This window comes from Castor canadensis, chromosome 14 (genome assembly GCF_047511655.1).
Source record: "Castor canadensis chromosome 14, mCasCan1.hap1v2, whole genome shotgun sequence".
NCBI classification, from domain to species: domain Eukaryota; kingdom Metazoa; phylum Chordata; class Mammalia; order Rodentia; family Castoridae; genus Castor; species Castor canadensis.
This window is the reverse complement of record NC_133399.1, coordinates 32,900,430-32,925,275: the sequence shown is the minus strand read 5'-3', so window position 1 is coordinate 32,925,275 and position 24,846 is coordinate 32,900,430. Positions and strand designations below refer to the sequence as shown.

Here is a 24,846-nt window from a genome sequence, read left to right as displayed (position 1 = left end):
GGAGGAGGAAACTACATATTACATTTGTGTTGAAAATAATAGTGACAGAGGACACATTAAAATATTGATAGAAAAAGACAAAGTAAGAATGGAAGGTTCAACAAAACAAAAAACACTTCCTAAAAGAATGAAAGATTTAAACCAGTTCATATTTTCACCTTGTTGAGAAAGAGGGTAGATTACCCTCTCCCCATCAAGCAAGTTTTTTTTTAAGTCCAAACAGTTTAGGCCACAAAAAATTGTCTGAACAATGTATCTCAGTGGTAGAGAATGCATCTAGCACTTACTAAGACCAATTCCTAGTGCAGCAAAAATACAGAAAGTGTTGTTTTCAAGTTTGCCATGTTTCCTCTCTTGGATCCCAAGGGACAGAGTATCCTAATCTCCTAGCTCATGTCAGTCTGTTCTTTGCTCACATCAACTCTGAGTTTAGTCCAAACTCAACTCATTGTGATTGCCATGTTCCAACCACTCTTGCCCACGCCTAGATTACTATCTACTGGACTTTCATTGTTCCAACATCACTCAGGCTTGCACCAATTGCCACCTCACTTTACACAAGACTAGCACCTCATCTCACCTGAGGCTCATGGCAGCACCAGTGTACACTCTGAGCATGGCACATCTACCTGGAAACATGCACTCTTCATACCAGCAATTTCCTGTTACAAATTTTGGTCAGGGTCTCAACCAGTTTTGTGGATCCTCCTGGATTAACAGCATAGTCCTTTTATTAGCTACTGGGAGGATTGGAGTTTGATGATGTAAAACTTTATGATTTTCTGTTCCTCTTGACTGAGGAATTCATATTTAAGTTTTTTCATGAAGTCTCTCCCAGTGAATAAGTTGGAAATTTCCAAGGTCCCTTTCTCTGTAGTTCACTTCTTATGCAGGTTTTTTCTTAACTTCTTTTCACCACCAGCAGTTCGTATTAACTTATGCACCTGTGGGCTCTCTTGAGGAGGGTTTCGTCTTTTCTTTTACCTAAAGCCTAGTTGGGGGAACCTCTCAAGCAGTTAGAATTGCAGTTGTAAGCCATGAGCACTCAGTGGCAAATGTGGTTTTGATATATTATTTGATTATATTACAAGAGCAGACAATATTTTTATGTGCTATGCACCATTTTTGTCCCCATTAATTTCAGCCAGAATAAATGATACAAAAATTTAGGAAAACATATCTGATCCCCTAAAGCAAGCTATATCAGTCAGGGTAGCATAAATCCATCATCATACAACTTGATAGGCTGAGGCAGGAAGATGATCAGTTTAAGTCCAGCCTGTGCTACATAGTGAGAACCTGTCTCAAAAAGCAACAAACATAAATTTCTGTATAATTAAAAATGAAGTATAAAACATGATTGAAATAAACTCAATTGATTCAATGTATTTACATCCATGAGGAAAAAGTTAGGCTTCTGGGTAATGAGGGCAAAATATACTAGGATAGAGGGTCTAGCCAAAGACAAAAGTGAGGTCTCCATGCTTGGGAAATATAGATGAAGAAAATATTTACATAATGTTAGGATCATGAATATGAACTTAGAGCAGCTGAAGGTGCACAAAAGTCACAATGGTGCAGATTAGCCAAACTTCCTGCTTGCTTTTTGGCTAGATTGTGATATTATAAAATAACAACTGAGGGGTCAGGATACTGAATTCAGGAATAAAGAACTGAATGATGATTAGAAAAATCAATGGGGGACATGTTAATTGAGAACAGAGCTGGTAAGTGGAAAGAAAGAGGGAAAGCTCATTCCTATTCAAATAACATATGCAGGCCAAAATTTATAAATCCAGAAAATATAGTCTTGAATCAGATTACTTTAGGATTATATTATTTTACAACAAAATGTTGCAACCTAGGTAACATACAAAGAAAAAATTTTTGGCTCTGGGTTCTGGAGGCTGCAAAAAACACTGTTAAAATTACATAAGGGTTAATATCTAATAGAATGGCCTCCACTTAGAAGATGGTTCATTGAAGACTGCATCTCCCAGAGTGAGAGAATGATCCTTTTCACATATAGAAAAGGAGAAGGGAGAAAATTCATTTCTTAGCTCTTATTTATGGCAGAATTAATCCATTCATGAAGACAGAAACCTTATGACTGAATTATCTCTTAAACACCCCACCTTTTAATACTGTTAGAATTATGACCATTGCAGAAGAAATACATTCACAAAATAGCACAGATGACCACCAAAATGAATAATCACAATGAAATCATAATGAAACTAGTGAAGCATATTTGTAAAGAAATGAGTGTTGAGGAAAACAGTAAAGAAGAAATCAAAGAAGGCAGATGACATGTTAGAAATAGTCATCAAACACTTTTATCCCAAAACCAAAAGTAAAATCTCAAGTATGTGGCTCCAATAAAAGTTGGTTAAGTTAGAAAGGCATAGGATACCAGTAAAGAATATAAAAAAATATTGAAATTTAGATCTACTTAAAAATGGGAAAAAAACCCCATTATTTGGGTATAGCTCAAAGAACCTACAGATCTTGGGTCCTCTCTACTTAATAGCAGCTGCATTGGAAGCGAAGTTCTGAGGAGTGGAACCAGGCTTAATGAATCCTTGGATGAACCAATGTATTTGTATGGTGAAATACACCCATGTCCTGGTCAACACTTTGCAAACTGAGAGCCAGCCCAGAAGGCTAGGAGATACACAGTAAGCTTAAATGAAGGTGACTTGGTACTAATTGGCACCTGAGGCCCTACTCAAGGCAGGACATGGGTAGAGGGTCAACTGTAGAAGTGGGAAAATGCCATGGAGTGCTCATTAACCATCACCAATACAGGGAAGTGACCAAACCCAAGTTGGGTCACAGGACTAGCCATACATGGCAAAATGCTCTCTGACACATTAGCTATGCACATATGCTTCTCTAAAGTCCTTGAGTCACATCTGCCCATGTTTTGAGTTGCTTCACCCTCACCAGAACCATTGCATTAAGTCGTTATGGCCTCAACCTCAGAACATTCCAGGACATTGGAATTGTTGCTGCTGCACAGGAAAAGCATCAGCTTCATTTCAGACAGTGTATATGACCAGAGCTTTAATTGCCCACCTACTATGTTAACTAAGTTGCACTGAAAGGGAGAACCAAGGACAATTCCAGGCTCAGAAGATAAATGGCAGTGTACACATTGGAGGACAACAGACACAATTCTTAGGCTAACTGCTAATCAATTAAACTCAATGTATTTTCAAATGAAGAAGTACAAATGACTAATGAGTTCTGGCATCTTTTCCTTGTTAGGCATCATTTTTTTTTCTGATTTTGACACTGACTCTCCTGCCTTAAACACTAAACTAAATATTTAAGCTTAGAGAAGGGTTGAATTAATTCACCAAGGCTTTTTGGATGACCACAGGATCCTAAGCACTGTTGGGTACTTGATTCAAATGAAAATAAGTGTGATTCAGAAGCTGCCTTTCTTCATTTTTCTGAATCTGGATGAATTTTCAAGATAATTATCAGTTAGTGAAATCCAAAATCTATACTATATTAAATTATAGTGACTTCCAACAAAAACCAAACAACAAATGTTATATTTTTATTCACTGCTGATAGGAAATACAATTAGTCATCAGTCTGGAAATCAGTATGGAGTTTCCTTAAAAAATGAATGTTTAAGCTTGCTACAAACAACACTGTGTTATCATGTTTATTGTGGTGCTACTCACAGTTACCAAAATATGGAATCATCCTAGATGTCAATCAATGGATGAATTGGTAGACAGTGTTGTATATCTACAAAATGGAGTTTTAGGTAGCCATTAATATGGATGAAATTGTGACTTACTGGAGAATGGATTGAACTGAAGATCATCCTGTAAATGACATAAAGCAGTATCAAAAGACAAATATCAAATTTCTTGCTTTTGTAGAAGCTAGAGGAAAAGAAAACAAAACAAAAAGCCAAAAACATGATACTAAAAGGATTAACAGGGAGCTGAGAGTGAAAAGATTGAGGGAGGAATGAAGTAAAGAAAGAGCAATAGAGTGTACAAACTAGTCTATATTCATATATAGATATATTGTAATGAACTCCCTTAGTTTGTACAATTTAGCTCATGCCAATAAAAGATAAAACAAAAAAATAAACTAAACACTGTATGCATTAAATAAATTCTATAAGTACACACAAAGTAAGATACACACCAAAAACAATTTTGAAAGATACATGTAATCTAATGTCCTCTATTCCAATTACACAAAACATTAATTAATTTATTAGAAAAAACATTTATGCAGCTCAAGCTGAATATCAAAAATACATAACTCAAGTAAGGACAATGAATGAGTCATATATGAAATAACTTATAATTTTAAAATATGAGAAATGGAAATAAATTAAAAGCTATCTTACAACAATTAGGTTGTTTGATGAATGAACATGTTTTGGGAATGATGTGAGACACTAAGAATATCTAATGGGGAAACAAGATATTGCAGCAGAAGGAGATAAATAATAAAAATATGGGCCAAAATGAATGAAATAGAGACCAAAAAAGCCATACAAAGAATCAGTGAAACAAAAAGCTGGTTCTTTGAAAAAATAAATAAGATTGAGAGACCCCTGGCAAATCTGACTAAAATGAGGAGAGGAAAACCCAAATCAATAAAATCAGAAATGGAAAAGGGTAGATAAGAACGAACACAAAGGAAATCCAGTGAATCATCAGAGAGAACTTTGAGAACCTATACTCCAATAAATTCAAAAATCATGAAGAACTCGACAAATTTCTAGATACTTTTGACCATACAAAAAAGTACCAGGAGGACATTAACCACCTAAAAGATCTGTAACATGATGTGAATTGAAGCAGCAATAAAGGTCTCCCAAAAAGAAAAGTCCAGAACCTGATGGATTCACCTCTGAATTCTATCAGATGTTTAAAGAAGAACTAATACCAACTCTTAAACTGTTCCACAAAATAGAAAGGGAAGGAACACTATCGACGTCATTCTATGAATCCAATATTACTCTCATCCCAAAACAGACAAGGACACCTCCAAAATGGAGAATTACAAGCCAATATCCTTAATGAATATCGATGCAAAAATCCTCAATAAAATAATTGCAAACTGAATCCAACAACACATCAGAAAGATCATTCACCACGAACACGTCAGCTTCATCCCAGGAATGGAGGGGTGGTTCAACATACACAAATCTATAAATATAATACCGCACACCAATAGAAGCAAAGACAAAAACCACTTGATCACCTCAATAGATGCAGAAAAAGCCTTCAACAAGATCCAACAGCACTTCGTGATAAAAGCTCTAAGAACACTAGGACTAGAAGGAATGTACCTCAACATTGGAAAGGCTATATATGACAAACCTACAGCCAACATTATACTTAATGGTGAAAAACGGAAACCATTCCCCCTCAAATCAGGACTGAGACAAGGATGCCCACTATCCTCACTCCTATTTAACATAGTACTGGAATTTCTCACCAGAGCAATTAGGCAAGAAGAAGAAATAAAAGGAATACAAATAGGTAAAGAAGCTGTCAAAATACGCTTATTTATAGAAGACATGATCCTATACTTTAAAGACCCAAAAAACTCTACCCCAAACCTCTTAGACACCATAAACAACTACAGTAAGGTGGTAGGATACAAAATCAACTTACAAAAATCATTAACTTTTCTATACCCCAACAATGAAGAAACTGAGAAGGAATACATGGAAACAATTCACAATAGCTTCAAAAAAAATCAAATACCTAGGAGTTAATTTAACAAAGGATGTGAATGACCTCTGCAAAGAGAATTACAAATTCCTGAAGAGATAGAGAAAGACTACAAAAGATGGAAAAACCCCCCGTGCTCATGGATCGGTAGAATCAACATGGTAAAAATGGCTACACTACCGAAAGCAATCTGTACACTTAATGCAATTCCCATCAAAATCCCAATGACTTTCATCACAGAGATTGAAAAATCTACCCTAAAGTTCATTTGGAAACACAAGAGACCATGAATAGCCAAAGCAATACTCAGCAAAAAGAGCAAAGCTGGAAATGTCACAATACCTGACTTCAAACTATATTACAAAGCAGTAGCGATAAAAGCAGCATATACTGGCACAAAAACAGACATGAAAACCAGTGGAACAGAATAGAGGATCCAGATATGAATCCACACAACTATACCTATCTCATTTTTGACAAAGGTGCCAAAAATGTACAATGGAGAAAAGACAGCCTCTTCAACAAATGTTGTTGGGAAAAGTGGTTACCTGTCTGAAAGAAACTGAACTACATCCATGTCTATCACCCTGTACTAGTGTAAATTCAAAATGGATTAAGAACCTAAATATCAGACCTGAAACTCTGAAGTTACTACAGGAAGGAGCAGAAAACACTCTGGAACAAATAGGTATATATAGGCAAAAACTTCCTCAATAGAACCCCAGCATCCCTGTAACTAAAAGAAAAGGATGAAAAAATGGGACTTCATAAAATTAAAAAGCTTCTGCACAACAAAAGAAATGATCTCTAAATTGAAAAGAAAACCCACAGAGTGGGAGAAAATATTTGCCAGCTATACATCAGACAAGGGACTGATAACCAGAATATACAGGGAACTTAAGAAGCTAAACTCTCCTAAAACCAATGAACCAAAAAGAAATGGGCAACTGAACTAAACAGAACTTTTTCAAAAGGAGAATTTCAAATGGCCAAAAATCACATGAAAAAGTGCTCACCATCTTGGGCCATAAAAGAAATACAAATCAAAACCACACTAAGATTCCACCTCACCCCTGTTAGAATAGCCATCACAAAAACACAAATAACAATAGGTATTGGTGAGGATTTGGTGAAAAAGGAACCTTAATCCACTGCTGGTAGGAATGCAAGCTGGTACAACCACTCTGGAAAAATATTTGGAGGCTTCTTAAAAATGTAAGCATAGATCTGCCATATGATCCAGCAATCCCAGTCCTGGGGATATAACCAAAGGAATGCAACACAGGTTGTTTCACAGGCACTTGCACACCCATGTTTATTGCAGAGTTGTTCAAAATAGCCAAGTTATGGAAACAACCAAGATGCCCCACTATTGATGGCTGGATCAAGAAAATTTGGTACTTGTACACAATGGAATTTTATTCAGCCATGTAGAAGAATGAAATCTTATCATTTGCAAATAAATGGATGGGACTGGAGAACATCATTCTGAGCGAGGTCAATGATGCTCAGAATGCCAAAAATCATATGTTCTCCCTCACATGAGGACATTAGATCAAGGGCAAATGCAGGAATGTGGTTGGACTTGGATCACATGACAAGGGGAGAGCACACACAGGAGATATAGGAATAGGTAAGAAAACCCCAAGCATGAAAGCTTTTGATGTCCCCAATCCAGAGAAACTAATACAGAAACCTTAAAACGACCAAGGTTATCATGAGCAGGGGATCAGGAACCAGTGTAAAGATCTGTTAGAGTTGAATCAACATGTGTTGTAACACATGGGTTCATGAAAGCAATTGTAGGCATCTCTCTGTATAGCTATCCTTAACTCAAGTATGAAAAACGCTTTGTCATCCTTATTATGTTTATGTCATTTCTTCAACAAAATTAGTGATAAGAGCAGAACAGGACCTGCCTGGAACTGAAGGGTAGAGTGAGAGAAGGAAGGGGGAGGGAGGCAGGATGGAGAAATGATCCAAACAATATATGCACATGTGAATAAATGGGAAAAAAAGATTGGGAAGTGAAAAAAAGGAAACACTCTTATGGAGCTCAATCTAAATAGAGAAAACAAATGACTTAACTAATGATAATGAATTAGTTATACGTGAATAAACTTATAATTTCAAAATATGAGAAATGGAATCTAAGTGAAAGCTATCATACAACAATTAGGTTGTTTGATGTATGAACATGTTTTATGTTTTGGGAATGATGTAAGACACTAGAAATATCCAATGGGAAAGAAAGTTATTCAACAATTTATAAAAACACTTGGTAAATACCAAAGTGTGATGAGCTACTTTGTTAGAGACAATAATCTCCATGCTGAGTATAAACTAATTCCATTTCCATCAGAAGTGATAGAAGAGAATATTCAAACATTTTTATTCTTATTAAAAGTAAAATACCTACCAAATTTCATCAATATCAAAAATGCTCCATATTTTTAATGTCACAACACACAGTACATAAGTATAGAACTTTGATGGCAAATAAGTGATAACCCCCAACGTCACGATTGATCTTGAAGCACAATGATGAGAATAAAAACAAAACTGGAATTCAATAGCTTTGAACTTAATCAGGTTTAAATAAGGACATTTATGCACAGACAGAATTTTTAAAACAGAGGAAATATATTGAATATAAAAGAAAATAATTGCAAAGCCAGAAACACCCACATACAGTAGTCACTATGTGTGTGGGGGGTATTTGGGTTTTTTGGTGGGTACAGAGATTATTGATGAAGGTAACATCATGGGCCACCTTGATAACTTGATAACTTGAGCAAGTGTTTTCATATACTCACATATATGAAAACAAGAGTTGGGGATTTCCAGATCATTAGAGAAGACAGCACAGCACCATCAGACTGCAGAGTAGAGCATACACAGTAGTAATGATCAGGCAGAAGAGAACCAGTGGGACACAGAAGTGGGATTTAATGATGACTGTGTACATCAGGGAATGACAAATGGCCACATAACTGTCATAGGCCATTACTATAAGGAGACAAGTTTCTAAATACAGGAAAACACACATATCACAGGTCAGAGATTGAAATTATGGAACTACGCTGTCAATAATGGTAAAGAAAATGACAAGTTATCAGGAAAATAGTTAGCTTGTGGTATAAGGAATCTTTCTGATTGTAAAAAAAACTGTTATATCTTGTTACCATCACTATTATAGTTTTAGCTGAGTGAGACACTGTGATCAAAAAGATATGTGAAAATAGTGCAGGGGAAAATACTATTGTTCAGAAAAGACAGACCAGACAATACATCAATACCTTAATAATGGCACACAATTTATTTCTGTAATGGCATTACAGTCAGCAAATGAATAGTAATAATTTTTAAAAAGGTCCTAAGAAAGAAAAATGGATTATTGTCTCACATCAAAGGCACAATACATTTTAGTTAACTTCAAACTCAGTTGCAAAAAGCAAGACTGCAAATCCTCTACCAAGGAGAGTAGAGATTTCAGTATCAATATTGAGCACAGAGTAAAGGGTAAAATAACAACAAATCAGGCCATGTTATAACTTAACTTTTGTGGTAATCAATTATAACTCACATATATGAAAAGAGGCATGACTTGAACGTGTGTGTGTGTGTGTGTGTGTGTGTGTGTGTGTAATTCCCCTATTCTAAATATATAAACGTGGTGAATTACTTTTTAAATTGGTAAATCAGCTCTGTGGAAATATAAGTACATAGATCACAGAAGTAAAACTGGGCCATTACCATATAACCAATGTGGCCCTCAAGCTTTCAGTAAGACACAAGGAAATTGCTTAAATGATATTTTATTCCCATTACTCCAACAAATTAAATGCAAATTTAGGGAGGGAGTATTGTGGGGTACAAGTAATTTCTAATGAAAGGTAAATTGAATCAAGAACTTAAGAACACACTGTAAAAATACTGAAGCACAATAACCTGCTCTGCTGCATACAATAATTTCACTCTGAGTAAAAAGACTAGCTTTTCTTTCCTGAAAAAATCATGAAGAAAGTATCCAAGTGGCTTTATTTACAGTAGCAGATAAATGTCTACCAAATTTCATTACCATCAGAAATGCTCCTTATACTTAGTGTCATCATATACAATATGAAAATATAAAATACTAAAATAAATACAGAACTAATGAATTCAACATCATGGCAGTTCTGAAGCATAATGGCGAGAATATTAAGACATGGAATTCATGAAGTCTGGCCTTGCCTTTATCTATGTTAAGAAAGGAATATATTATAATAACTTGTGTAGGTGTTTCTCTATGAATGATAAAAATACATTAGAGTCTTGTGAAACTGACAATTTTACAGGATAAAATTGGTCACATACTCATATGAAATTCTGGATACACCAGTACAATATTGACTTCTATGATTAAACTAACTAATTTTATATCTAATTCTCTTCTCCCCTTCTGTCAGTTGCATAAAGGAACATGAATACATTTGTAATCCAATCAGATAATGAGAAGAGGCTTCTCCTCTACAAATCCCCTTTGAGCAAACATTCACTTCTCTGTCACATGATAACACTAGTTAACAGAGCAAGACATAGACATATTTTGAGTTTCACCATTCAGTCCTTAACAGTGATTTAATCTGGAAAATCTATTAAAATTAAATAGCAATGGACCAAGAGAAAGACCCTCCAGTTTCTGTCTCTGTCATCATGTCTGGGTAGGACATGTTTATCTGTGTTTATTGTGCTCACCAGATGACATGGACGGGAACCAGTCCTAGGATGAGGTTATGACATGTAAAGCTGAATGAAGCTCCACTTTCTGTTCTAGAATGTTGCTTATTTCTGCAGTCTTTGAAAGAAAAGATAATTCTCTTTACTTTTTGAGTATGTTAATGTTAGTTTTTTTCTTATTAGCTTGAAGGTACACTCACAAATCAATTTTAAATATAACACAATTGTCTCTGGACACAGATATCATCTAATTGTGACTATTTTACAGAGGACTACCTTGAATTTGATGACTCTTATGATTACCATAGAAGGATATGTTTTAACAAAGAGAGGTTTCAGTAATTGTTTCACATAGTTTGAGTGTCTGTTCCTTTGATCCACAATAGGATGAATGGTAGGATTCAATTCTTATGTACCTAAGTGGTTGGGTGGAAATTATTCTCAAGATATGACAATAGATTTCCTTAGATTTTTTCCAAGCCCTGTCAACATTCAACAATGATATTCCTTTTGAGTGTGCAAATCAAAAGCAATTGCTAAGTTTAGAAACCTATTCCATGATTTGCTTCTGCAGAAACGATGGAAAAATAGTGTTTTAAGAATTAAATACATGTTTCAAATCTCACAGAGTTGGACAAAAAACAATGTCATAATTCAAGCCAATTTAAAATGCACCTGAAAATTATATGACTCATTTTGACAGAAGAATCTGGTACTCTAGCCCACCAGGAATTCTCATTCTTTGAATCTAAAAACCTTAGTCTAAAGGACTGTTGGAGTTTTTCAAGGGATTGAGTGCCTGACTAGCAAGTATGAGGCCCTAAGTTCAAACCCTGAAATCACCAAAAAAGCCCCACAAATGCCACTAGTACTTATTATAGAAAACCTAGTCTAAAACAAAAGAAAAATTGTAGAGGAAACACTAATCTGCCAATGACTTTCCTCAAGGCTTTCTTCATGTCCCTATTCCTTAAACTGTAGATAAATGGGTTCAACATTTGAGGAACCACAGAGTACATCACTGAAGGTGCTGAGGTCTTTCTGGATGAATTGTAACTGTGGAGCTAACGTAAACACCAAAACCTGTCCCATAAAACAAGGAAACAACTGAAAGATGTGACCCACAGATGGAAAAGGCTTTATATTTTCCTTCTGATGATGGCATACTCAGAACAGAGGACACAATGTAAACATAAGACAGAATTATTCCAGAAAGAGGGACACCACCAAATATGCAAGATGAAACATATATCAATATGTTGTCAATAAATGTATCAGAACAGGCTAGTTTGGTAATCTGAGTAACTTCACAGAAAAAGTGGGGAATTGCAAGTTCTGTGCAGAATACCAAATGTAACACCATTAGACAATTCATAATGCTAACCAATAGTGAAAACATTACCATAAGAAGACAGAGGCATGATTTTATGATGATCCTTTATCTCAGGGGGTGACAAATGGCCACATAGCGGTCAAAGACCATTGCTGCAAGAAGACAATTTTCCATGCCAACAGAGAGCAAGACAAAGCAAGCCTGGGACAAGCATCCTGTGTAAGGAATGCACTTGTTCTGTGTTTGCATGTTCACTAGCATCTTAGGGATTGTGCATGTGATTAAAAAGATATCATTAAAGGAAAGACTTGAGAGAAAGAAGTACACGGGTGTGTGGAGATGGATGTCAGAGCTCACAGCCAAGATGATCATCACGTTTCCTAGGATGGTAAGTAGATACATGAGGAGGAACAGGATGAAAATTAGGAGCTGCAGTCCTGGATCGTCTGTGAGTCCCAAAAGAACAAATTCTGAAACAGTTGATTGATTTAGAGTTTTCATATTGTTGACGAATCTGGTGGAAAAGAAAACAAAATGTATGGACAGCAGCAACACTTGAGAATATAGGTAACCACCACATCTTTTAATTTTAGCCTACATACCTGTGATAAAATGAAGCTATTTTGTTCAAGTGTGTGTTAAATACACAGTTTGTTGTATTTAATTAGAGCATCCCTACCAGCTATTACATTCATCACATCAACTACCCATTATGAGCACAAGAACAGGATTAAGTGGCAAAATAGTTTACAAAGGCAATCAGGATGGACAAGGAGCAGAGTTCTGTTTTGAAGGAAATGGGATCTTGTGGAAATATGAGAGGAGCAATGGAAGACCTGTGTGTGTATCAGCTCAACATATGAAAATGTGTCATGAGGATTAAAGATGGTTGACAAGAGTAGCATGAAGTAGCTTGCTTCTCGTATCATGCATGTTCTATCATTGCTTCCCTTTATAAATTCTAATATAACTGTTCCCTTCATTTTCAAGGCATTTACTAAGAGACCCTCTGTTACTTTGTTTGTCATAAGAGCCATGAAGCTCAGCATCTCACTTATTTGGTTATGATAGAATTTCTGTCAGCAGGAATTTCAAATGACTAATGTTGTAAATGGACTTCTGATCAGGAATGATCATCTCTGGGAGGAGGTTTAGGTTTTGCTTCCTGACAGTAACAGAACTGCTCAGTGAGGTTACAGACTGAATCATACAGCCTAAGTCTCCCTGGGGGTACAATATCCAAAGCTCCTCATTAACCATGCTATTTTGTCATCATTCTAATCTCAGGGGGGAATATCATTATAAACCAACTCTAGAGGTCATGATCCCTGATTCCTGAGGCTGGTAAAACTTTCAATTGCCACCATTGTTTCTGCTAATCTCCTTTACCAGGAACTTAAATAAAAATACAAACCACTAACTTCTACCTCCCAAGTGGTATGTGGCATGACATGTGGCTCCTGTGGAGTTTTAAAATCAATTTGCAAATGTTCTCACAAGGGTATAAACAGTTTTCTTCATAAACAGACTTTGAGTAGAAAATATGGTTCCCCATTTTTACTGAGGTGTTTTTCTCAAATTTTACTTTATCATTTTTACATTTACTTACATATGTGTGCAATATTTGGGACATCTTTCCCCTAAACTGCCCCCTGGTTTGTTTGTTTGCCTCTAGAAAGAACCTGTTCCACTCTCTTGTTCTCCAATTTTGTTGAAGAAAAAACATATAAGATAAAAAGGTGTTTTTGCTAGTTTGAGATTAACATAGCTACACATAGTGATTCCTTCTGTAGTTTTCATGCATATGTGTATTAAAACCTAAACTGGTTCAGTTCTACTAGACCTTCTCACTACTTCCTAGTCCCTTCCTCATAGTGGTATCTGCTAGTTTAAGATTAATACATTAATACATTAATACAGCTACCACAGAGAACAAAGAAAGATAATTGAATGTTATAAGAAAGAAAAAAAACAATGTATAAAGAAAAGCTCACCAAAATAACAACAGATTACTCAACAGAAATGTTAAAAGCAAGAAGGGCATGGAGTGAGGTATTTTGAGCACTGAAAGAAAACTTCATTACTGGAATACTCTATGTAGAAAAACTATAATTCAAAATTATTGGAGCAATAAATTCTTCAATAACAAAAAGAAACTAAACAATATATTACCAACAAGCTACCACTACAGAAGATTCTGAAAGGAATCTTACACACACACACACACACACACACAAACATAACCATGAACAGATGGGAAGTATTAAATCTCATGAGAAGAACAGACAAGTATTCTGAGAGTAACATTGAATCAGCTGCACACACTTATCTTTAAATAACAAAAACAACTAAATGGTAGGAATCACCACATACCTCTCAATATTAACACTGAATGTTAATAAATAAAACTCCCCTATCAAAACACACCATTTGTGAAAAACTGAAAAAGTTTCCCCTAAAAATAGGAACAAGACAAGGATGGCCACTATGCCCACTACTATTCAACATACTACTGGAATTCCTAGCCAGAGCAATTAAGCAAGAACAAGAAATAAAAGGAATACAAATAGGTAAAGAAATTGTCAAAGTATCCTTATCTGCAGATGATATGATCCTATACCTTAAAGACTGAAAAACCTCTACCCAAAAACTCCCAGACACAATCAACAGCTACAGCAAGGAGGCAGGATATAACATTCCATACTAATAAAAGGGGAAATAGACCAAAAGGAAATAATAATCATCAATCTGTACGCACCCAATGTCAACGCACCCAATTTCATCAAACATGCCCTGAAAGACCCAAAAGCATATATAAACGCCAACACAGTGGTTGTGGGAGACTTTAACACTCCATTATCATCAATAGATAGGTCATCAAAACAAAAACTTAATAAAGAAATCCAAGATCTAAAATACGCAATAGATCAAGTGGACCTAGTAGATGTCTACAGAACATTTCATCCAACCTCTACACAATATACATTCTTCTCAGCAGCCCATGGAACCTTCTCCAAAATAGATCATATCCTAGGGCACAAAGCGAGCCTCAACAAATATAAGAAAATAGAAATAATACCGTGCATACTATCTGACCACAATGCAGTGAAAGTAGAACTCAACAACAAAAGTAAAGACAAAAAACATGCAAACAGCTGGAAACTAAATAACTCATTACTTAATGAAGAATGGATCATCGATGCAATAAAAGAGGAAATTAAAAAGTTCCTGGAAGTCAATGAAAATGAAAACACAACCTACTGGAACCTATGGGACACAGCTAAGGCAGTCCTAAGAGGAAAGTTTATAGCCATGAGTGCATATATTAAAAAGATTGAAAGATCCCAGATCATGACCTAATGATACATCTCAAACTCCTAGAAAAACAAGAACAAGCAAATCCCAAAACAAATAGGAGAGAAATAATAAAATAAGAGCTGAAATCAATGAAATAGAAACCAAAAAAACCATACAAAGAATTAATGAAACAAAAAGCTGGTTCTTTGAAAAAATAAACAAGATCAATAGACCCCTGGCAAACCTGACTAAAATGAGGAGAGAAAAAACCCAAATTAGTAGAATTAGGAATGCAAAAGGGGAGATAACAACAAACACCGTGGAAGTCCAGGAAATCATCAGAGACTACTTTGAGAACCTATATTCAAATAAGTTTGAAAATCTAAAAGAAATGGACAGGTTTCTAGATACATGTGATCATCCAAAACTGAACCAAGAGGAAATTAATCACCTGAATAGACCTATAACACAAAATGAAATTGAAGCAGCAATCAAGAGTCTCCCCAAAGAGAAAAGTCCAGGACCTGATGGATTCTCTGCTGAATTCTATCAGACCTTTAAAGAAGAACTGATACCAACCCTCCTTAAACTGTTCCACGAAATAGAAAGGAAAGGAAAACTGACAAACACATTTTATGAAGCCAGTATTACACTTATCCCAAAACCAGGCAAAGACACCTCCAAAAAGGAGAACTATAGGCCAATCTCCTTAATGAACATTGATGCAAAAATCCTCAACAAAATAATGGCAAACCGAATTCAGCAACACATCAAAAAGATTATTCACCACGACCAAGTAGGCTTCATCCCAGGGATGCAGGGGTGGTTCAACATATGAAAATCAATAAAAGTAATAAACCACATTAACAGAAGCAAAGACAAAATCCACTTGATCATCTTAATAGATGCAGAAAAAGCCTTTGATAAGATCCAACATCGTTTCATGATAAAAGCTTAAGAAAACTAGGAATAGAAGGAAAGTTCATCAACATTATAAAACTATATATGACAAACCTACAGCCAGCATTATACTTAATGGAGAAAAACTAAAACCATTCCCTCTAAAATCAGGAACCAGACAAAGATGCCCACTATCTCCACTCCTATTCAACATAGTACTGGAATTCCTAGCCAGAGCAATTAGGCAAGAAGAAGGAATAAAAGGATACAAATAGGTAAAGAAACTGTCAAAATATCCCTATTTGCAGACGACATGATCCTATACCTTAAAGACCCAAAAAACTCTACTCAGAAGCTTCTAGACATCATCAATAGCTATAGCAAGGTAGCAGGATATAAAATCAACATAGAAAAATCATTAGCATTTCTATACACTAACAATGAGCAAACTGAAAAAGAATGTATGAAAACAATTCCATTTACAATAGCCTCAAAAAAAATCAAATACCTAGGTGTAAACCTAACAAAAGATGTGAAAGACCTCTACAAGGGAAACTATACACTTCTGAAGAAAGAGATTGAGGAAGACTATAGAAAGTGGAGAGATCTCCCATGCTCATGGATTGGTAGAATCAACATAGTAAAAATGTCGATACTCCCCAAAGTAATCTACATGTTGAATGCAATTCCCATCAAAATTCCAATGACATTCATTAAAGAGATTGAAAAATCTACTGTGAAATTTATATGGAAACACAAGAGGCCATGAATAGCCAAGGCAATACTCAGTCAAAAGAACAATGCAGGAGGTATCACAATACCTGACTTCAAACTATATTACAAAGCAATAACAATAAAAACAGCATGGTACTGGCACAAAAACAGACATAATCACCAGTGGAACAGAATAGAGGATCCAGATATGAAGCCACACAACTATAAGCAACTTATCTTTGACAAAGGAACTAAAAATATATGATGGAGAAATAGCAGCCTCTTCAACAAAAACTGCTGGGAAAACTGGTTAGCAGTCTGCAAAAAACTGAAACTAGATCCATGTATATCACCCTATACCAAGATTAACTCAAAATGGATCAATGATCTTAATATCAGACCCCAAACTCTTAAGTTGATACAAGAAAGAGTAGGAAATACTCTGGAGTTAGTAGGTATAGGTAAGTACTTTCTCAATGAAAACCCAGCAGCCCAGCAACTAAGAGATAGCATAGATAAATGGGACCTCATAAAACTTAAAAGCTTCTGTTCATCAAAAGAAATGGTCTCTAAACTGAAGAGAACACCCACAGAGTGGGAGAAAATATTTGCCAACTATACATCAGACAAAGGACTGATAACCAGAATATACAGGGAACTTAAAAAACTAAATTCTCCCAAAACTAATGAACCAATAAAGAAATGGGCATGTGAACTAAACAGAACTTTCTCAAAAGAAGAAATTCAAATGGCCAGAAAACACATGAAAAAATGCTCACCATCTCTAGCAATAAAGGAAATGCAAATTAAAACCATGCTAAGATTCCACCTCACACCTGTTAGAATAGCCATCATCAGCAACACCAACAACAACAGGTGTTGGCGAGGATGCGGGGAAAAAGGAACCCTCTTACACTGTTGGTGGGAATGTAGACTAGTACAACCACTCTGGAAAAAAATTTGGAGGCTACTTAAAAAGCTAGACATCGATCTACCATTTGATCCAGCAATACCACTCTTGGGGATATACCCAAAAGACTGTTACTCCAGAGGCACCTGTACATCCATGTTTATTGTGGCACTATTCACAATAGCCAAGTTATGGAAACCGCCAAGATTCCCCACCACTGATGAATGGATTAATAAAATGTGGTATCTATACACAATGGAATTTTTTGCAGCCATGAAGAAGAACGAAATGTTATCATTCACTGGTAAATGGATGGAATTGGAGAACATCATTCTGAGTGAGGTTAGCCTGGCCCAAAAGACCAAATATCATATGTTTTCCCTCATATGTGGACATTAGATCAAGGGCAAACACAACAAGGGGATTGGACTTTGAGCACATGATATAAGCGAGAGCACACAAGGGAGGGGTGAGGATAGGTAAGACACCTAAAAAACTAGCGCATTTGTTGCCCTTAATGCAGAGAAACTAAAGCAGATACCTTAAAGCAGCTGAGGCCAATATGAAAAGGGGACCAGGAACTAGAGAAAAGGTTAGATCAAAAAGAATTAACCTAGAAGGTAACACCCACGCACAGGAAATCAATGTGAGTCAATGCCTTGTATAGCTATCCTTATCTCAACCAGCAAAAACCCTTGTTCCTTCCTATTATTGCTTATACTCTCTCTACAACAAAATTAGAAATAAGGGCAAAATAGTTTCTGCTGGGTATTGAGGGGAGGGAGGGAGGGGTTGGAGTGGGTGGTAAGGGAGGGGGTGGGGGCAGTGGGGAGAAATGAACCAAGCCTTGTATGCACATATGAATAATAAAAGAAAAATGAAAAAAAATTGTTAGCTTTTTTATAAACTAATAATGAACCAACTGAGAAAGAATATATGAAAATAATTCGTTTTACACTAGTCTCAAAAAAAATTAAATACCTAGGAGTAAACTTAACAAAGGATGTGAATGATCTCTACAAGGAGAACTACAAACCCCTGAAGAAAGAGATTGAAAATACTACAGAAGGTGGAGAGATCTCCCATGCTCATGGATTGGTAGAATCAACATAGAAAAAATGCCTATACCACCAAAAGCATCTACATGTTTAAAGTAATTTCCATCAAATTCCCAATGACATTCATTAAAGAGATTGAAAAATCTACCCTAAAATTCATTTGGAAACACAAGAGACCTTGAACAGCCAAAACAATACTCAGCAAAAAGAACAATGATGGAGAAATCACAATAACTGACTTCAAACTATATTACAAACCAATAGCAATAAAAGCAGCATGGTACTAGCTCAAAAACAGACATGAAGAACAGTGGAACAGAATAGAGGACCAGAATATGAGTCCACATACATATGCTCACCTTATTTGTGACAAAGGAGATAAAAGTATACAGTTGAGAAAAGACAGCCTCTTCAATAAAAGTTGTGGGAAAAGTGGTTAGCTGTCTGCAAAAAACTGAAATTAGATCCATGGTTATCACCCTGTACAAGTGTCAACTCAAAATGGATCAAGGACATTAATATCAGACTGAAAACTCTTAAGTTGGTACAGGAAAGATTAGAAAACATTTTGAAAGTAATAAGTATAGACAAGGACTTCCTCAATAGAACCCCATCAGCCCAGCAACTAAGAGAAAGTATACACAAATGGAATTTCATAAAACTAGAAAACTCTGCACAACAAAAGAAATGGTCTCTAAGCTAAAGAGACCACCCACAGAGTGTTAGAAAATATTTGCCAGCTACACCTCAGAGGACTGATAACCAGAATATATAGGGAACTCAAAAAACTAAACTCTCTCAAAATTAATGAACCAATAAAGAAAGGGGCAACTGAACTAAACAGAACTTTCTCAAAGGAAGAAATTCAAATGGTCAAAAATCATGAAAAAATGCTCACCATCTCAAGCCATAAAGGAAATGCAAATCAAAACCACACTAAGACTCCACCTCACCCCTGTTAGAGTAGCCATCATCAAAAACACCAACAACAGGTGTTGGTGAGAATGTGGGGGGAAAGTAACCCTAGTCCACTGCTGGTGGGAATGCAAGCTGGTGCAACCCACTCTGGAAAGACTTTTGGAAGCTTCTTAAAAAAACTAAACATAGATTTGTCATATAATCCATCAATCCAACTCCTGGGGATATGCCCAAAGGAATGTGACACAGGTTACTCCAGAGGCACTTGCACACCCATGTTTATTGTAGCATTATTCACAATAGCCAAGTTATGGAAACAGCCAAGATGCCTCACTACTGACGAATGGATTAAGAAAATGTGATATTTATACACAATGGAATTCTACTCAGCAATGAAGAAGAATGAAATCTTATCATTTGCAAGTAAATGGATGGAACTGGAGAACATCATTCTGAGTGAGGTTAGCCAGGTTCAGAAGACCAATAATTGTATGCTCTCCCTCATCTGCAGACTTTAGATCAAGGGCAAATACACCAAGGTTATTGGACTTTGGTTACATAATAAGGCAAGAGCACACAAGGGAGTTATGAGGACAGGTAAGAAACCCAAAAACATGATAGTATTTGATGTCCTTAATGCAAAGGATCTAATGTAGAAATGTTAAAGCAATAGAGGACAATAGGAGAAGGAGATCAGGAGCTAGAGAAAAGGTCAGTTTGAGAATAATCAACTTAGAATGTAACACAAAATGTACATGGAAGCAATGCCAGGAAACTCCCTGTACAGCTATCCTTATCTCAACTAGCAAAAATGCTTTGCCCTTTTTATTATTGCTTATACTCTCTCTTCAACAAAATTAGAGATAAGAGCAGAACAGCTTCTGCCTGGAAGCGAGGGGATAGGGACAGAGAGGGATGGGGCAGAAGGTAAAGGGAGGGAGCAGGAGGTAGGGGGGAGAAATGACCCAAACATTGTATGCACATATGAATAACTGGAAAAAAAAAAGAAATACAGAAAGATGAAATCTAACAAAAAAAACCCCACACCATTTGGCAAACAATTTAAAAGGAGGATCTGACTATCTGTTGTTTACAAGAAACCTACTTTATTGACAGAAAAAAACACTGGCTCAGGGTGAAAGAGTGGAAAGAAATTTATCAAGGGAATGTCTCCCCCCCCACACACCCAAATGGCAAGAGTACATCCGTTAAATTAGTCAAAAGAGACAAAGACAGTCACTTTATACTAATGAAATGAATAACACATCAAGGAGCAATAACAATTTTCTCCTTATATGAATCCAATGCCAGTGCACCCAACTTTGTTAAGCATTACACTAAAGTATTTAAATTCAATACAGACTTAAACCCAGTGGTAGTGGGAGACTTTAACTGTGGGAAAGCGTCAGGACTCCCAAAGCCTCCTGAAAAGGAGCAAAGTCACTGTAGCTTTTGTGCAACAGCCCTAAGAGAGATTGCAACAATCCAAAAGGATAGTTGCTGAACTCTCCTGATCTCTCTCTCTCTCTCTCTCTCTGCAAGGGACTGGGAAATCCTGGTCTGGAGAGCATGATGTTCCATTCTTGGGCTCATAGCCACAGCAATGTGACAGCCATTCTTAGTACAGAGGTCAAGGGAAACCTGGAAACTGCCACATACTCCTTCTTGCTTATCTGCACTGCTAAATACTCTTCAGAAAATTAACTTCACCATTGCTGCCCAGCACAACCCCGAGTTCATGTCATTATTTGGTGCTCAAGCACCCAAGGATACAGTTGGCGCCCCTGTTGCAGTTGGACTTCAGCAAGTGGTGCCATGACTTGGGTCTGCTCTGAACGTCTTGGCAGTATAATTCAAGGAGGGGACAGGCTCGCTGCAGAGCCCCAACCCAAGGTGTTGTGAACCATAAATTGGGGGATGGAATGGGGAACTCACTGAGTTCAGAACATAGACAATTCTTACAACTACTGCACTGTTTGCTAAAAAGTAAGGGTTTATCTTACAATCAGGAACAAATTTAAGATAATATAGAGACAGGTATCCAATTTATCCTTGGTTTCCTGAGCATGGAAATTTGGATCCTGATAGCTGGAAGCAGATAGGAGATATATGAAAAGAGCTCACCAAAGAGGAGAAAATATTTCTATTCATTTTTTTGGCATGTGGTCCTCTATTCATTATTGCTTGGTACCTCTAGCTGATCCTTCTAAAGAGGCTCATGAATCAAGTATTCTGAAGAACAATAAAGAAGACAATAAGAAGGATAATAAGAAGGACAATAAGGAGTAGGAAAAGTCTCCCCCACAAAAATGTGTAAAATTTCAGTTTTCCTCTATGGAGGATTCCACACTACTTTATGCTGGCCTTTACCCTTCATTGGCCCCATTTCAGGTCGATCCTCAGACCAGTGCCATACCTAAGGCAAAAACAAAATGGAGAGAGGAAAATAAAGAAGTTTCCCTAGGAACAACATTAAGGCAACTCTTATTGGAGGATGGGAATAATGACTCTTCTACTCCACCTTTGGCTCTTTCATCTTCAGAGGACCCTCTAGACCTTCTAGTCATCCTGGGGCCTCAGGGACAATGACAGCATGAGCCCACTTTGCTTGCAGTACTTAGAAGATTTAGAGATTCAGTCAGGGAGAATGGGGCTAATGGTCCCTACACTCTTACACTATTGGAAATCTGAGTTGAGAAATTTGTACACCATGGGACTACAAGCAGTTAGCCCATGCTTGCACTCGTGATTTTCTAATATGGATTGCAAAATATGATGATGAATGTGATGAATGGGCACAAAGAAATAGGGATACAGGGATTCCTTTAACTGAGGACCAGCCACAGGGTGTTGGCTGATTTGCTGATGCCCTTCAACAGATGCAAGGCATGACCCCATATCTTAATCAGATAAGACTTTGTGTCAAGAGAGCTTGGAGTAGCCTTCCTGACTCAGGTAGAGAATCAACTGAAAGTTTCTTGCAACTAAAACAAAAGGCCAATGAGCTGTGGGCTGAATTCTTGGCTCATGTAAAACATGCTATCAGCTGCAAAATTCGACAAGCAGATGCCCAAAACTTCTTTGGTCCCCAAATTGCATATTAGGGAGCTACTGAAGAATGCAAACAAGCTAGCAGACCAGAAAAGAATGGAGATCTTTTTACTTGGGTTTCTGCTACCCAGGATATTGGCACCCAAACCTATATGGCCACTGCTCTTGCAGCTGCCCTAACAAAAGGGAGCCTTATGCTCTCCCACACTACATGCTTTGGATGTGGACAAAAAGGCCACTGGAATAGGGTCTGCCCTGAGGGCAAAGTTATTAGGTCCCAAAGCATGTCCCACCACGAGGAAAACCTAATATGTGCCCATGTTGCAATAAAGGTTATCATTGGGCTAAAGAGTGTAAATCTAAATATCATGCTGATGGGAAACCTTTAAACAGGACTGGGGTAAACCTTCAGCCCACCCCAAGAAGGAACAATTTCCTGTATCCAGTGGGAAAACCCCCAGAGTTCAGGATTTAATCTCCTGGATTTAGTGTCATTTAACCATCTCTCCAGGTAATACACCAGTCTCAGTAACATGTTATTTCTATAAATCTGTAAAAGAATTAACAGGAGTAATCATGGGAAATGAAAAGTATCTTCTTCAAAGACTAACAGTGCATCCTTATTATACTATGCTGCAATCCAAGTCTCCAACAATGGTCTACATTTCTAGATCTAGGCAATTGTTAGGATTAGAGAAGGATGCCAAGATTGCAGTATTTTTGCCTTTACCATCTGAGACCTCTCCTCAAATATATTGGACTCAACCCATTTTAGATCAAAGACCCTTAGCTGTTATCTATATTAGGGTTATAGCTTTTTGAGGTCTTTGAGACACAGAAGCAGATCAGAGAGTTATCCCTCAATCATTATGGCCTAAACATTGGGGAACAAAAGGAGGAACTACATTAAAAGGAATAGGAGGACCACAATTAGCCAAGGTTAGTTCAGAGGTACTCCTATGGGAGGATGAAGAAGGCAATTCAGGGACTTTTCAATATTTCATAATTACAGGACTAAAGTTGTGCTCATGGGGGGGAGATATAATGCAACAATTGCGCATGACTCACCATGCACAAAGCTCAACCTTTGGAGGGGGCTCTTTCCCAAGCTGAACAAGATAGGAAAGTCACAAAGTCTTACAGGGAGGCCCTTTCCCAAGCTCCACAAGATAAGACAATCATAAGAACTTGGGAGGATGCCCTTTCCCAATGCTCTCCTGTCACTGTGGCCTTGGTTATCCTTGTAACCACCCCCCACCTACCACCGAGGGGCCATTGATATGAAGTCCCAGCCCACAGCTATACCACTTAAATGGCTAATCAATGAGCCTATATGGGTTGATCAGTGGCCACCTTCAGGACAAAAATTACAACAGGCTCATATTTTGGCATAACAACAAATAAAAGCTGGACATGTGGAGCCTTCCAATAGTACATGGAATAGTCCTATTTTTGTAATACAAAAAGAGGCCAAAGGAAAATATAGATTAACATATGACCATTGAGCCATTAACAAAGCCATGCAAACTGGGAGCTTTATAACCTGGCCTCCCTTCTACTGCCATGATGCCTGCAGGATTTGTAATTATAATTATAGATTTAAAAGATTATTTTTTTACTATCCCATTACATGACAATGATAAGGAAAAATTTGTTTTTATATTGCCATCCATTAAAAATGAAAAACCAACTCAATGATATCAATTGAAAGTATTACCTCAAGGCATGAAAAAGAGTCCCACCATATCTCAGGCCTATGTCCATGCTGCTTTTATACACTGTTATTTAAAAATGGCCACAAATGAAATGTTTTCATTATATGGATAATCTTCTACTTGCTCATTCCTCATTTACACTATTACAGCAGGCCCTCAGAGATGTAGAAAGATGACTGGCCAAGAAAGGTTTAAGTATAGCTCCTGACAAAACACAGCTCTGTCCACCATTCAAATATTTAGTTGATAATATAATCAAACCTCCTAAACTAAAATTAAACTTAAAAGAAATTATGGCATTAAATGAATTACAGACACTATTGGAATGCATTAATTGCATTTGGCCTTTTCTTAAGATTCCTTCAGATATTTAAAACTTGTATTTGAACTATTAAAAGGAGACTCACAATTAAACTCATTAAGAAAAGTAACTCCAGAAGCACAACAAGGAATACAACTTGTTGAACCAGTCATCAACAGGATAGACCCCAGTCAGCCCCTCCAG

General features: G+C 36.8%; 1 pseudogene; it reads right to left on the bottom strand.

The window, feature by feature from the left end:
* Positions 1-11,320: 11,320 nt before the first annotated feature.
* On the bottom strand, positions 11,321-12,279 carry LOC109678576 (olfactory receptor 7G2-like; annotated as a pseudogene).
* Positions 12,280-24,846: the final 12,567 nt, after the last annotated feature.